This window comes from Nylanderia fulva, unplaced genomic scaffold (assembly GCF_048542155.1).
Source record: "Nylanderia fulva isolate GAGA-0341 unplaced genomic scaffold, ASM4854215v1 Scaffold174, whole genome shotgun sequence".
NCBI classification, from domain to species: Eukaryota; Metazoa; Arthropoda; class Insecta; order Hymenoptera; family Formicidae; genus Nylanderia; species Nylanderia fulva.
The window spans coordinates 164,193-180,627 of NW_028189990.1; the positions used below are offsets into that span (position 1 = coordinate 164,193).

The 16,435-nt window shown below is 28.0% G+C and overlaps 1 long non-coding RNA gene across 2 annotated transcripts; it reads right to left on the reverse strand.

Moving 5' to 3' along the window:
* Positions 1–468: 468 nt before the first annotated feature.
* On the reverse strand, positions 469–9,460 carry LOC146723699 (uncharacterized). Of its 2 annotated transcripts, none has more exons than XR_014924430.1 (3): positions 9,392–9,460; positions 9,198–9,316; positions 469–794 (listed from the first exon to the last, which is right to left on the reverse strand). It is a non-coding gene; the product is annotated as an uncharacterized LOC146723699 (long non-coding RNA). The 2 variants fall into 2 exon arrangements; XR_014924429.1 differs by lacking the exon at positions 469–794 and adding an exon at positions 9,064–9,125.
* Positions 9,461–16,435: the final 6,975 nt, after the last annotated feature.

Sequence of the window (16,435 nt, forward strand, 5' to 3'; positions counted from 1 at the left end):
CTAGAGTGTTATTATCCTTCTTTAAAATTATTATTATTACTAATACATTTTAGTGACTTTTTCAATGTTTTGAAAAGTTTTGAATTCAATGCTTCGAAATATTGAACTCAATAATCAAAATATGAATATATTTTATATATTTGTGTATATAAAAGATTTTAAGACTATTTAAACATTTCCAACATTTCTGAAGCGGAATATTTTTTTATTAAAGATAGAATATTGTAAAGTAAAAAATTCTTTGATATAAAAAGGCATGGTGGAATTAATTAACGACGAAACGTCATGGTATCAAATAAAATTTGTATCGTAAAAAAAAAAATGAATTTAATTTTAAAATCTATAATTAATCTGAAAGAGACACAGTTTCAATGAAGTTTGATCTTTTTTTCTCTTTTATGTGACACTTATCGATCTCAGGTTTGTAGAAGCATTTTTGTAACACCTATAGATAGTTATATAAAAATATCTTATTACAAGAAAATATACTTTTTCATGTTAAACACATACATACACACAAAATATTCATAGAAAATACTATGTGTTGGAAAAATTTCCAATTCGATACATATCGGATATACCAGAAGAAGTGTCGCAAACACATCGTACCGAAAAGCTCGTTTACACTTTATCGTCGATCGTGAAATAGACTGACCGATGCTCTTCAGTTCGTATCAAGTCCAAGGTTACATCACAGCTATGTAGTTGTAGCCAACTATAAGCTAGCACGTCATTCCATTGAGTGCACTTTTTGCGGTTTAGTATGTGGTTTCGACGAGACACGCGTATTATTTCTAGAATCATAAAAAGTTTTCACGATTATTTCTATTTTACAACATATATGTATGTATACAGGGTGTAACAAAAAGGTCGGGACACTCGATTATTTCGAAAACATGACGTTTTACAAAAAAAAAAAAATGTTATTCGACATTGAATAGTCGTTTAAAGGTCATGTGAAAGTCAACTTCAATTTCTTAAATGAAACCTACTATTTTTCTCATTGTATATTCTTATAGCTTATCTCGAGAGTTTTCTAAAACACTATAGCAAAGTATTTTTCTCTTAAAGAAAACAGATAAGTGTTTTCAAAACAAGTATTTTTCTTAAAAACAACCATGTGTTTTTTCTACACTAATTGATTTGTATAATTATTTTATGTATAAAAGTATTAAGATAAAATTATTGAAAACTGGATATTTTGCAAAATATTTTGTTTTATGTCGAAAAATGGTTAACTTCAAACTTTAATAATTCAAAAAGTACTTAAGAGAAAAATATTTTATTATAATTTTTAGAAAGCTTTCGAAATAAGCTGCAAGAATATGCAATTAAAAAATATTGGTTCCATTTAAGAAATTGAAGGTTCTCATGTGACCGTCAAACGACTATTCAAGGTCAAATCTTTGCTATTACCTTATATCTCTCTTAAAGTCATACAACTTTTGTTTGAAACATTTTTTTGTAAAACGTCATGTTTCCGAAATAATTGAAAATATCCTGACGTACATTACATGCGTTTATCTTAAAAAAAAAAAAGAGAAATTAAAGGTAACCTTCAATTGCCCTTTAAATGATGATACAAGATCAAATAAATGGCCATTTTATGTCCCCCTCGAAGTTAAAAAAACTTTAATTTGAAACATTTTTTCGTATCTCTCATAGTTTTTGAAATGTTTGCCTGGGACAATTAAAATGAATCATCCTGTATATAGTGTCCTATTTTAAAGTTACAGTGTTATATCTTGCAAACCAATAAGTTTATTGAAAAATGTTTCAAACAAAAGTTGTATGACTTTAAAGGGAACGTAAGATGGTGGCAGAGATTTGACCTTGAATAGTCGTTTGAAGGTCACCTGAAAGTCACCTTAAATTTTTTAAATGGAACCTACTATTTTTCATTGCATATTCTTGTATCTTATCTTGAAAACTTTCCAACCTTAATGTAGCACTTTCTTTTAAATACTTTTTGAGTTATAAGGTTTAAAGTTAACAATTTTTTAACATAAAATGTAAAATATATCTTGTAAAATATAAAGTTTTCAGTAATCTTACCTTAATACTTTTATACACGGAATAATGAGACCAAGCAATTGATATGAAGAAAACAGATAATTGCTTTAAAAAAATGTAATTTATAACATGCAACTGCATATTTTTTTCTTAAATGCAATTATATGTATTTGTCTTTAAAAAAAGAGAGAAAAAGGGAAAAAAAATAGAGTCATAGCGCTTGAAAAAATACATTAATTAATATTACATTTTTAAATGTATACTCGATCTAATCTCGAGAATTTCCTACTTTAATCTGCCAAGAGTATCACCCCAAGTTCTCATCTTCGGAGCGTTTCGATTCCGCGGCGTTCCGACATTCATCGGAATATATAGGTCACTCGGTGGTTTCCGGGGGAACGGCGGGATGTTCCGGGTGTGCTGTTACGAAATCAGCTGTGCGCCCCCTTTGGATTGCTCTAGGTCGCGCCAGACGGAACTCTCTCGTTTCCACCCCCGCGAGAGCTGGGATGGAGGGGGGGGATGAAGAGAGAGGGAGGAACTAAAGGTCGCTCTTTCGAGTCAGATCAATACCAAACTACCCACATACCTACCTATATACTGCGTTCCTCCTCATCACACGTCAATAAGGAATATCCAGAGAGGATTAAAACCTTTCCCTTTTATCATCGAGGACCTTTTGCTCCCTTCGACCTCCCGTAATTATTTCCGTGATATAATCGTTTAATCGGCCCAGTTACGCATGAAACGTCTCGTACATAGAAGACCCATCCCTCTTTCTCTGATAGGATACGGAGCTTTCCTTCGGGGCAAATTTAATAATCTCGCGGTGTTAAAGGATTTTCACAAATATGGAGCTTCGGGGAGCTCTGTCTTGTAATTAATTTCTATGCATATGTATTGTGTAATCTAGCCTTGATAGAAATTTAATTCCAAGCTTGATTGTATCAATAAGCTGTTGGATATAGAAAATCAAAATCGATTGAGGCGATTATTAACTCTCCGCCAGCGATCATGTTTTTTTATTAACGCCATCAGCAAACTGAGTCTTTTTTAAGTTCACCTGATGTTATTTTTATGTTCGAGATTTCAAAAAATTTTGAATTATTTGTTAATATCTCTATTACAATGTCTAATTGATTTTAAAGGCAAATATTAAACTCAATTTGAAAAAATGGAAGTTTGATTGTGTCCTAAAGGATCCAGACTGCTGATGGAGGATTAAAACGAAGGAATAATAAACTCTGTATGTGAATCGGAATAATTTAATTGTAATTTTAATTTTTTTCCGCAAATCTTTAATTTTTAATGAGTAAAATTTGATGTAAAAAATTATATTGTATAATAGATATTTGCCAGAAGCCTGACTGAGATTTCAATGAAGAATTTATCGTTCAAGTTTATTCAACATTTTCTATATCGACTTCTATTATACATATATATACGTAATTCCCGTGAGGGTTAAGCGAGATCTACGATAAGCAAATATTTGTTTGGAAGTTAAGAGTTAGGTTATACATATTTGCTGGCGTAGCATCTCGAGCCGTCTATTTTGAAATTTTGAAAAACAGAACGATAAATTGTTAAAATTATCTGCGCATCAGAAAGAGACAATGCGCTCGCGATATTTCAGCTAAACATCCGGATCGTGTTTCTCACAAATGAAGTAGTTACTTGATTACATAACTTGTAGTTAACTATATAACAATCTCTTAACAAATTACGTGGCGTATAAATTGAATTAAATTGTACGTATATGTGTGTGTTGAATTAGAAAATAATATCAAGAATTTTACAGGAAGCATTTAATTCATAATTATTTCGAACAATTTGATTTTTTTCATTATCTCTTTCTTTCTCTCTTTTATAATTATGTATAAACATTTATGATAAAAAATTATTAAAATAATTGTTAAAAACGTTAATGACATAAATATATATATATAGGGTATATCGCATTTTAAAGTTTACAGTGTGTTATATCTTGCAAACCAATGAGTTTATTGAAAAATGTTTCAAACAAAAGTTCTATGGCTTTAAGGGGAACGTAAGATATTGGCAAAGATTTGACCTTGGATAGTCGTTTGAAGGTTACCTGAAAGTCACTTTAAATTTTTTAAATGGGACCTATTATTTTTCATTGCATATTCTTGTAGTTTACCTCAAGAACTTTCCAAAACATTAAAATACTTAATAAAGTACTTAAAAGAATAGGACATCCTATATACATGTGTGATTCATTTTAATCGCCCCACCTGGGTGATTTATTTTAATCGCCCCAGATAAATATTTCGAAAACTATGAGAGATACAAAAAAATGTTTCTAATAAAAGTTTTTTGACTTTGATGGGAACTTAAGACGGTGTCGTTGATTTGACCTTGTATAATTATTTGAAGGTCACCTTCAATTTCTCAAATGGAACCTATTATTTTTCCTTATATATTCTTATAGCTCACCTCGAGAGCTTTCCAAAACACTATAATAAAGTATTTTTCTCTTAAATACTTTTTGAGTTATTAAGGTTTGAAGTTAACAATTTTTTGACATAAAATGTAAAATATTCAAGTTCTCGATAATCATACCTGTATACATATATACATATATGTATATATATATATATATATATATATATATATATAGTATATATATATATATAAAATTAATTTCCACCTGATGACGCTCAAATTCAGAGAGATCAGTGTCAATGCTGAGCATTATCGTTACGTAACAATTCTGTTCACGTTCGTTGGACCACGTTCGCTCGTTTTCCGCGGAAATAAACCGAGCTGAGTCAAGAACGCGCTCTGGTATCTTGAAAATAGTAAGGTGCACACATATAACCGCTCGTTCACACACCACTCGTGCGAGACGAACCTTTGCGATGTATTTTCTCGCAACTTTAGCTCTCGGTTCACACTTATAATCGAGTGAGAACCACTGCGCAGCCTCAGTCAGAACGGCCTCGACATCCGGTCGTCGTGACTGATCGCCTTCGCAGAATTCTCACCCAGGAAGTTTCGCAATACTGTGCATAAAGTTATCTTTATTGAACGGTTCATTCACCCGTTAGAGAAATCGCCAAATGTCACAAACAGACGAGAAGACGATAAATTTTTATAGAATTTTTATTAGAATTTATTTTACAAGTAATTTGTACAAATTATAAATTTATAATTTATCTCCGTTTCCTCTTTTACCCCCAATTCTTTGAATATATAATTTAAAATATATATCGGTGCGAGTGACAATTTGATAATTCAGTGATTTATTTGAACTTGATTAAAAAAAAACATGTATCTTTTTTATTAGTTACGAATTTAGAAAATTATTTATAAAATATATTATTTTCTACCGTGCGCATTTTTCTGTTATTTACCACGAAGATATTTTTTTCAAATGATTAATACTTGTCATTATGACAGCCAGATGAAAGAAAAATTCAAGATTTTCCTCTGGTACGAGTTTAAAAAAATGTTGTTTCGCAATATAATATTTATAATAAATTATGCAATAAATAATTGCTCAATATATATTTTCATAAAATATTTTTATTATAAAATATTTCTATTATTATTTTTAATATTTATAAATAATATTATACTATTTCTTATTTTTATTATAAAATATTTTTAGCAACTATAGAAATATTTTTATCATTTATTACGATTTTATAGTCTTCGGATGATTGAAATTTATGATTTGTTGGCACGTGACGAACGAAATGAAAAACGGTAAAGTTGAAGTTAACGGACCGTGATCTCGTTATACGATCACGAAGAGTGGGCGATCGAGAGAAATCAGAGGAATGAGTCTTATCTGCCAAATACTTCGCCAAGGTGCCTTACTAACAATAAGTACCTGAAGAGACGATGAGATATTCTCTATACACAGTAGTTTTATATGTCATAAACGTAGGTGATGAAACAAATGCTCAACATCTTTAGGACACGAGCCAATGGTCGGAAAAGGTTTGATCTTGGCTTCTATGAAGGAAAAAGAACTTTTCTCTGACGTATATATGTTTATTCCGTCGTCAAGGAATCCGCGATTTCGTTCAAGGCTGAACTTAACGAAGCTTTTAACGAGTCTGTCAGTTATTACCTGATTATTATAGTCGGTTATTTTAATTTTGGTTGCATCCTCAAGTTGCGCGAGCGAACAAAGGAAGTTTAAGATTTTGCAAACACCCAGAAATTGCGACTGTTATATTTTTCAGTTATATCAATATCAAAAAAATAATGAAGTGTATCACAATTTTAATTTAAGTATATGTTTATATGGCACAGAAATATTACAGCAACATTGCAAAAATATTTCTTTGCAAGATTGCAACATTGCAGAAATATTTCTTTGTTGCTGTAAATTACTGCAATATTGCAACAACAGTAAAATGTCCGCTTGCAGAAATATTGCAATACAATATTGTAGCAATATTGCAGTGTAATATATATTATAATGCTTTGTAATGACATATAACAATTGCTATTTTCCGATTACGCCGTAAAAAAGACCGTTTTTGTTTGATGATCTTATGTATCAATATTAAAATAAAATAATAAAGTATTATTTTGTTGGTATTGGTATCTAATTGAAAACATCAATTAAAAGTATTAATTAAAATATGAATTAAATAATAAAGTATTTTTTAAACAACTAAGATTCAATAACAGGCTCTGTAATATAAATATAAATCTAAATCGTAAGAAGGCGTGAAGAGCTAAACGCGGATGTAGCTATGGAAACAAATCGTGCACAAGGCACATATTACTCTTTTAGTATTTTTTAATTATGAAAAATTTAATTTAATTTAATTTAATTTTAAAAATAAAAAATTTTATTTAATTTGAAAAAAATTATAATTAAAAATGAGGGTAAAAAGATGAAAAAAAGCTGAAGAAAATTTCCTTTTTTATATAATCGAGCTGACAAGTAGAAAATTACATTTAGCGTGGAATTTTCACAGGCATGATTTTAGGATTCTTGGGAGAGACTTGAAACCTCGAAATTCGCAGTTAAGTATGCGATAATGTACCATGAGAATTTTTATCTCTTTTCTCTTACCTTTTCTTTCTTTTTTTGTTCTGACCATCCTGTTGAAGATAAATCTTTGTAATACGGTCTAAATATAATCGAGAGATTTTTGGACGTTGAGTTAAACGTTATCTCTTTTGTAAGATTATTAAAAGTTGGACGAAATTATAATTCAAGGAAAGATTCAATTTGTAAAAAAGTTATAGCTGTGTAATTCACGCAAATGAAAGCTTTAGCAAGTAAAAGAAATTTTATTCGATCTCTCTTTAAGAAAAAATATGTAGTCACATGTTATAAATTGTATACTTTTTTTAAAAAATAACTTTGCATTTTCTTAGCATCAATTAATTTGTCTAATTATTTTAATAAAAATATTAAGCATAAAAATATTAAAATAATAAGATATTGAAAATTAAATACTTTGCAGATATTTCATATTTTATATCTCTCATGGCATATCAGATTAAGATATAAAATATATCCCGTAAATTGTTCAATATTTTGGCTAATTTTACCGTTATAATTATTTATACAGAATGTTACAGAGAATCTATTTATATAAAATACTTAGGGTAGTTCCATTAAAAAAAAAATCGAGTTGACTTTAAAATAACCTTGAAAAACGCAACTCAAAAGGTCAAACTGACAAAGCTAATAAATAGATTTTTAAACTCTACAATTTTTATTTAAAACATTTTTTTCATAAAATTTATATTTTTCAAGTTATTCAGGGGTTCCGACCTAAATAATTACATTTAACATTTAATAAACAATATTATCTTAATCATTGTATTACGTTTCTTAATTATTATTATGGTTTCTTACTGATAATTTTTATATTATAGGTATTATCTCTCTTTTTTCTCTTTTTAAACATTAATTATATTTTTTAATTATAAATAATATTAAAAAAATATATTATACTTAATTATAAATAATATTTTGAAATAAGATTTTATTTTTACTTAATATTGTTTAATATTATTTATAATTAAAAATATAATTAATGTTTAAAAAGAGAGAGAGAAAAAGGTAATACTTATAAAGTAAAAATCATTATTATAATAAAAAAATCATAATAATAATATAATTTTATAACAATTGTTTTGAAATAAGATTTGATTTTTATCTAATATATTGTTTAATATTATTTATAATTAAAAAATATAATTAATGTTTAAAAAGAGAGAGAAAAAGATAATGTCTATAATATAAAAATTATTAATAAAAAACATAATAATAATTAAAAAACGTAATACAAAGACTGAGATAATATTGTTAATAAAATGTTAAACATAAATTAGTTAACTGATTTCATTGAAAAAATTATAAGTTCATTGATAAAAAAGAGATTGTGCATATAATAATTAGATAGATAAGGAAGACGCGGAGCTTTTAATATGAAAGACATATTTTAAGATAAATTGCAATCGCAAACATCTGGTGAATCTGATGTGGCGGTTTCGACCGTCAAATCGTTGTTACGTTATCACGCCTGGCCAAGATTTACCACCATTTCTACTGGGATGCCAAAATTTTCGGCCGGAAATAATTGGAACGCGCCGACACCGACCGAACGAGATTATTAGACTTGCGATGTAGAAAAGGCCGGAATCGAGATGCAGTAGAAGAAGTTTAAAACGAGCTCCCGACTCGATTCGTATGACGTCATCTCGGAGATGATAATCACGAAAAGGCGCACGTGCCATCTGCCACATCTCCTCGCTGCGGGTGATATTACGTAAGACCAGCTGTGTATCGCAAATCGATAGGTATCGCCGAGTTTTTATTCACAAAGTTGATTATCGCACTTTAAGTACACATTGCTTATTTCGTGAAAAATCTTGTGTGCAGAAATTCTATTATATTCTCTCTCAAAATTTTAAATATTTATATTTTAATATAAAAAAACTATTAATCTCGGCTCGAATTATTGTGTTACAATAAAAATAAAATCTCGACGGCAATCGGAGCCTATGCGGATGACATGCACAAAATTACTAAATTAAAATGAGATCTCAAGTCAAACTCATTTATTAAATTCTAAACGTTTCGACCCAATTCGGGTCTTCTTCAGTAGCTGCAAAATACAAAGAAACAAAAATAGAAGATAATCGGTACAATCAGAAAATTATAAAACTCGTATACATACAATCCGCAAATAAATTAAATATCATTCTCCTCCCTATTCAAACCGTCCGGCCGTCGGAGTGTCTCCCTAACGGTGACCATCGTCAGGAAGGAAGCCGAGCAGTGACTCCCTTACCAACACTAATCAACATGGTATAAATTAAACGTAGAACAATTCACAAGAATTAAAAATTAAGAACCGGGAAGAACACTCACCCCGACAGCAAAAACCTAGAGAAGACGATGCTACACGTGACACATCACTCTAACGACTGTGCGGTATTCTACCTCGACACAGTCGATACATATATACGCAAAAAACAAATATAAAAATAAAATATGAAAATAAAAATAAAAATAAAAACAACTAAACTAATCGGCACTCATGTCAAAAGTCTAACAAAAAAACCCGGCTATGTAAAATCACAAAGCTAGATTTTGGTAAATTTTTCTATTAACAGATCAAGATTCTCGTTTAATTTATCAGTGTCGCTATGTAAATTTAAACTATTCCTCTGACGTTTTATGTGGATCATTTCGGATATCAAACGTTTACCTAAAAAAGGCTCCTCGTCTAAGACTTTTACATCCTCCCAATTAAATTCATGGTTCAATAATCTATGTTCCGATATGACTGATAATTGTGACGCGTTTCTTTTTATGTTGTTGCGATGTTCTTTCATCCTAGTTTTCAACAATCTACCCGTCTGCCCTACGTACGACGCATCACAATCTATACAATCAATTTTATAAACTACATTATTATGGAGTTCTCTTGGTAACTTATCCTTGTGTACTTTAATGAATTTACGGAGACTGTTAATTGCTGTATATGATGGAATGACATCCAAATCACGTGTAATGTCCTCGATTCTCTTCGATACATTATTAATATACGGAATATTAAAGTACGAAACTTTTTTCTGCGTTAGAATCTTGTCATTGCATACATTTGCTCTATTGTTATGCAACTTATTATTATAGCGGAAGAACAACTTTTTTAACCGCGCTTATAATGTATGAAATATCAAATTGAGAGGATAATTATTAGACAAAAGAACTCCAATCATAGACTCAAAGTTACCTTTATGGAATTTCGGATGAGATAGCCAAAAAACTCTATCTATGAGGCTGATAATGGTGCCTTTTTTATGACAGAGAGGATGCTGCGATTCAAAATTTAAATATCTACCTGAATACGTCGGCTTATGAAACAAATCAAACTCAATGCTCCCATTATTTATAATAATGGTGACATCTAAAAAATTCAATCGGTTGTCAACCCCCTCCTCCATGGTGAACTGCAATCTAGGATGGAAAGAATTGAAAGTGTTTAAAACTATTTTAAGCATGGAGGGTGGGGCCGCCAACGCGATATCGTCAACATATCTAAAATAAAATGGAAATGACAATGGAATCGCAGCAATCGCTCTACTCTCCAAATCTTGCAACGTGATATCCGCAATAATCGGTGAGAGGGGGGAACCCATAGGCGTGCCAAAAGTCTGTTGATAACATACATTATTAAACATAAAATAAGTCGAGTTCATAATAAAACGAATTGCCAATAAAAATTCATCTCGTGGAATAATACACTCTTTTTCAATATACCCCCATCTGTTAATTAAACTATCAATAGCCATATCCAATGGTACGTTGGTGAACAATGATGTAACATCTAGTGAAACTAGCTTCACATCACTATCCACACATAAACCATTTAATTTGTTCACTAATTGGAAACTATCAGAAATAGCCGAATCAGGTTTCGGAATTGCCTTATATATTATCTTATGTAAAAATTTTGCCAAGTAATAAAGAGGTGTATTCCTAGATGACACGATGACACGTAAAGGGCAATTCGGTTTATGCACCTTCGGCAGACCATACGCTCTCGGTAAAACCCCGTCCGTGCAGTTCAGGGATTTATATGTTGTTGAAGAAATGTAATTCTTCGTTTTCCATCTCATTAAAATTCCGTGTAATTGATTAATTAGGTTCCTAGTCGGATCTTTTTTAACAACAGTATAAGTATCCCGGTCAGCCAGCAAATCACACATTTTGTCCATGTACATATCTCTGTTCATCGCAACCGTGATATTACCCTTATTCGCCTTCATAAATAAAATATCGGGATTGTCTTGGATGAATTTACCCGTCAATTTGTAAGCCTTACAAAAACTATTTTTTGTGTGAGCTTTTTCTGACATGGAAATATGGAATTTATATTTTATATTTATACCCAGCAAACACCGATATATAATTGTTACATTGCTATAATAAAACGGAATATAACAGGTAATATAACGTGTACGTTACATGTAACATCCATGTTAATTGTAATTTCCCACTCATAGATGTAACATTTTAATATAACATATATTACATTGTAGTTATATTATAATTATATACCAAATAGCACATTGATGTATTGATAAGTCAGTGCTATCTTGGGATATAATGACGATATAACTACAATGTAATATATGTAATATTAAAAATGTTACATCTATGAGTGGGAAATTACAACTAACATATACGTTACATGTAACATGCTTGAGTATATAACATTTATATATTGTGTTTTCTGGGTATATATATAATATTTATATATTTATTTTATGTATTTATTATATATTTATTATACATATATTTATACTATTATTATCTTTTATTTTGTGCTTATATTGCATTTCTTTTTAAAATTTGTTGTGTTCAAAGCAAACTAAATTTTCACCGCAAAAAATTTAAATCTTATAATAAATCTTATCTGATAAGTTATATTTGACGTTTACAAAGTCTATAGATAATATATGCACGATAAAGTTGATGTTTATAACTCTTTCAATACAACACGTAATAACTCAGATAATAATCATTAGATAATAATAATTAGATAATAAAAATTATTCAATCAATAATTGTTAGACAGTGGTTATTCACGCGTAATCAAATAATTACCAGGCGATAATTTTTAAAATAGACAAAGTAAAATTCTATCACAAGAGTCTAATAGTTACTTGAATATTTCTATTTTTCTAAAGAAAATATTTAATGTCCAAACACATTTTTTTCTCTCACATTTTCTTATTTACATTACTTATTTTCATTAAATTACAATATACATATAACAGAGTGATAAAATATATGTATAATATAAAATGTATAATAATTTATAATATATTTAATATATAATATTAGAGTAATATATAATATATATGATAATATACATATAATATTATGTATATAATAAATAATAATATATAATAATATAATATAAATATATATATATATGTATATATAATGTTTATATATATATATAGTATATATATATATATTATATATAGTGTATATATATATATAGTGTATATATATATATATAGTATATATATATATATATATAGTATATATATATATATAGTATATATATATATATATATATATATAATGTTTATATATACTGTATATATAAGTACACATATATACATATATACATATAATACAATATACATATACAATATAATAATATAATAATATTAATAATAAAATTATATAATTCAAATATATAACAGAGTAGTATTTGGTAGATAAATTTGGAATTACACAGGATTTACAAAATGTTTCTTATTTTTCTTGATTTTAGCAGCAATACTTGTTTACTTGTAGTCGAAAGTTGTTTACTCTTAGTTTAAATATTCGGATGTTGACACCTTTATTGGCAATGATATATTATAATATATTAATAAATAAGAGTATCCAGTATATTTGAGTAATGATGATTATATTATATGACTAATTCTCTCAAAGCAAATCTTTTCTTTTATTTCCCTGATATTGTCAATTTGTTCAATCAGCTTCCGGTCAACATTAACATTTACAAGCGTTAATTAACCGGTAACTTTTTGGCCAGTGTTAATACTTTCAAAATGACAAAATACTCTTCAACGCCGTGGATCCCCAGAAAGCTACGAAAACGATCTATTTTCGAGCTCGAGGACTGTTGTCAGGCAGACTTTCGACTTCTCGACTACTTTTCAGGGAGTTTTATAAAGAACAAGGAAAATAACTTCGACCTCTCATGCAAAACGCGCACAGCTAGGAATTAAAAATTAAACGAAATTTTATCATTAAACATAAATAATAAAAACACGATCTACACTCCATTCCTCTCAGCCATAAATAATAAAATAAAATATTAAAAAATTGTTAAATTATATATCGTGTAAAATTTTTAATGTTATTTTATTATTATCATCATTATTGCTATTATTATTGTTATTACTATTATTATTACTATTATTGTTATTATTAATACTACTATTATTACGATTATTATTATTATTGCTATTTAGTATTACTATTGCTGTTACTATTGTACTATTACTAATTATTATTATTATTATTGTTATTGTTATTGTTATTGTTATTGTTATTAGAGAGAAAGAGAGAATTTATGTTAAAATAAAACATTAATTTTTATTAATTTCTTAAATAATATTTTTCATAAGAAATAATACAAGATATTAATATATATCTTTTTATATTTAGACAGAAATATTTTTTTGCAATAAATATATAAAATTTGAAATATTTTTAATCATGCATATTTTTTTATCATATTTAAAAAATTATTTTATTTTTCACGGTATTTAAAAAATCATATTTAATTTACAAAGATGTCTAGTCACAATTGGGATTATATGGTATCGAGTTGTACTTATCCACACGTTAATCTACGTGCAATATGCATGTTGCTTCTGTCGCATCATGTTCTACTTGCTAGCGCTATATCTTATTTCCCTCGCTTCGGCTAATTCCATCACGGGAAGCCCGGTGGACTGACCTCGCGAACGACGACATTTCCCGACGTCTCTCTGCGATATTTCGAGAGACAACGTCTCGTCCCGATGTCTAACAATATCGAGCGAAATTCGATAACAATGTCGACGATTTTATCTCCCTGCGCGTCACTTTAAGTCAAAACCGGACAACTCTTTAACAGACAGATTCTTGGGATTATTTGGAAATGGTTTCTCCTCAGTGAAAATCGAGACAACAATATAATTTTCTAGTATAAGCGATTGAAAATAAAAACTTTTTCGCAAACTAAGCCTTGTGGAAATAAAATATTAACGAAACCACATTCTTCAGTAAATTTCAGCTAGAGTTTACTTTACTAGAATTTTAATTTAAGACTTACAATTAGTTACAAAAATACAGAGTTGGGTAAGTTAATGATTTTTTAAAACTAAAATAAGTTAAGTTAAAGTTAGTTGCTTATAAATTTAATTTAGTTAAGTTAAACGTTGCATGAACAAAATATTAACAAAATCACATTCTTCAGTAAATTTCAGCTAGAGTTTACTTTACTAGAATTTTAATTTAAGGCTTAGTTACAAAAATACAAAGTTGAGTAAGTTAATGATTTTTTAAAACTAAAACTGAGTTAAATTAAAGTTAGTTGCTTATAAATTTAATTTAGTTAACTTAATTTAGTTAACTTAAAAGTTGGATAAATAGAAAATTAACTCAGTTAAAATTAAGTTAAGATTAAATTAACTAAAGTTAAATTAAAAGTTAATTTTTAAAAATATTATTTATATTAAATTATAATTTTGTTTGTTAATTCTTTAAAAATTTATAATAAAAAATAACAAATAACAAAGAAATTTTGATTTTTATACAGAAATATATTTTTGGTAATTACAATTGATGATAAATAAACATAAAAATTAATATAGTAGGTACTATAATTTAAAAATAATACGTTTATATAACTATAAAAAAACAATAATGGCATTCAGAGATAAAAAAATTTAATTTAGGAAAAAATTAATAAAGTTTAAGGTAAAAAATAACTAGTTAAAGTTAAAACTTAATACATTTTAAATTAACTAAACTAAGTTAAAAGTTATCAACTTTTTTCTTAACTTTTAACTAATTAACTAATTATTACCCAACTCTCCAATAATATATGATGGCATAAATTGAGAATATTAAAAAAAATGACTTTCCTCGACATTTTCATCTCCAAATAATTTCAGAAATCTCCCATTAACAGGTGGTTTGGTAATTTTAGAATACTCTGCATATTCTTGTCTTTTTATATTTAAATTCACTAAATAGTTATCTTAAATATAGAGATTTTCTTTTACAAAAGTGTATGAAGAATTTTGCAAATACGGCAAGTATGATATTCGCAACATGATTCTTGATATTTGATATTTTTATGCGATTTATATCTGTATAATTTTTACTATGGAAAAATATATTAAATATTAAAATATATCTTCATAAAACTTGACTAAATTATAAAATAACATACAATACAATATTTTGATATTTATTTGCAAATGGATGTTTTATCATTGCATTTATATATTGTTAACACAAAAGTTAAGTTTAAATCAGGATTGTGTTATAGATTTCAAAATTATGTCTATATATGAACTGTTTATACGTATATATTTATCTACATGAACTTTTTGTAAACAATATAAACTATAAGAAGTATATCAAGGCTCTGTAATATTAAATATTAAATACAAATAAGAAATAAATGATAATCCTTAAGAGTCGCCAGTAATAAATAATGAAAATCTCTCCTCCAATTTTAAAGTCGACCAGACTGGCAATAATTTATTTTAAATAATTAGTTTAATTTACAACGTTTCGGCTGTCATTGCAGCCCTTTTCAAGTAATCTATAAACAATTATATACATATAAATATAATCTTAATGCGCTTAATCATACAAATAATTATAAATTTACAAAAATATATGTTTACATACCAGATTAATACAATAAATCATATTTACAGCAAACCCCCGACAAAATTAACCATTGTTTTGATGAACAATGTATAACTGACAGAAGTAAGCCCGAAATAAATAGATGTTGACTGTTAGTAGAAAACTTAGTCATTACGCGTTGAGGAAATATAAAACCACAGTACTGTGTCTTTCGCAATTTTTAAACCGTCAATACAAAGTCAAATAAATAGATAAATAAATAAATAAATATGTAACATATGACAATATAATATATTAAATAACTTCAAGAACGCGATCATAAATCCCACTGAAATTCTCCGTATCTTTTTGTAAATTAATGCTTTTTCTTTGGTTTTTTATATAGAACATTTCTGCTATTTCTCTTTTTCTCGTTTGTTTTTCTTGATGCAGAATCACAGGAGAATCCCAACGGAACTCATGATCTTTACAAGTCCGATGCAAACTAATAACTGAGTGTGATGTCGT